The following is a 1,190-nucleotide window of genomic DNA, read 5'->3' on the forward strand; positions in this document are numbered from 1 at the left end:
TCACACATAGTGTTCAAATTGGGATCTGTAATATATTCTAATGTTTTAAAAGAAGTCTCTTCTGCTCAGCAAGGCTGCCTTTATTTGTACAGTAAAAAATACATGCCTGATTCAAGTCTCAAAAATGTCCAAAAATATTATTTTACTAACTTATTAATTTTAAGTTAAATTGTGCTTTGTTGGTATAATGTCTGCTAGAATGTTAATATTATATTATAATAATGTTATAAAATATTTTTAAATTGTTTTGTAATTGATTTTTTATTTGAAAAGCAGGACAAAACAGTAAAAAGCACATTTTGGCAATTTAATTAATGCAATGGTGGAAAAAAAAAGGCAAAATAGGCCTACATGGGGGGGAAAATGTGAAAAACCGTGTTCGGTATTCGGCCTTCGGCCCAGTGTTTCATTTTGTTCGGCTTCGGCCAAGAATTTTCATTTCGGTGCATCCCTAGTTTACATGCACCCAAATGATGTGTTTATAATCTGAATGATGGCTTAATCGGACTGAAAAGCCTTAATGTAAACACTTCAGTCGAACTTTCCCGTACAATGACCTCAATTGTCCATACAATTGTACTCAAGAGCATGATCTAAGTCCATATATCATACTAGCAAAAAACTATGCTTTAAACCATAGGTCAAGAGCTGTAGTTCTAACCACGTAAGTTTGTGATGCTGTTTGGGAATATCCGTTTGAATTATGGTTTCAGGAAACACTGAATCATTGAACTATATTAGTAATGATGGAACTTGTTATGACCATAGTTGCAATTATGGCGCCAATAGCCTTGTGGGCAGCGTGCTGATATATCGTGCCATTTGAATCCCAGCTCGAGGACCTTTCCCAATCCCGTCCCAGTCTCTCTCTCTCACTTAGCTTCCTGTATCCTCTACTGTCTCCTATCATAATAAAAACTCAAAAACGCCCAAAAAAAAGAAATCGATGAAAAAAAAAAAAAGAAATCGATGCTTTAGGAAACACACACCTGATTGTACGGTGACGCATTGCTGCCGCACACATATTTTTTTTTTCACTCAGTTATGTCGTTTTAACGACATCTTTTCTCGTTAAAACGACATCTTTTCTCGTAATAACGAGATGTTTTCTCGTTAAAACGACATCTTTTCTCGTAAAAACGACATCTTTTCTCGTAATAACGAGATGTTTTCTCGTTAAAACGACATCT

General features: G+C 35.1%; 1 protein-coding gene across 2 annotated transcripts in view; it reads left to right on the plus strand.

Annotated features, from left to right (window-relative positions):
- Positions 1-1,190, plus strand: part of morn4 (MORN repeat containing 4) — a 7,191-nt gene that overhangs the window by 3,856 nt on the left and 2,145 nt on the right. The gene's annotated exons all lie outside the window — the stretch shown is intronic.

The sequence above is a fragment of the Sinocyclocheilus anshuiensis genome, unplaced genomic scaffold (genome assembly GCF_001515605.1).
Source record: "Sinocyclocheilus anshuiensis isolate Anshui unplaced genomic scaffold, SAMN03320099.WGS_v1.1 scaffold407, whole genome shotgun sequence".
Classification (NCBI taxonomy): domain Eukaryota; kingdom Metazoa; phylum Chordata; class Actinopteri; order Cypriniformes; family Cyprinidae; genus Sinocyclocheilus; species Sinocyclocheilus anshuiensis.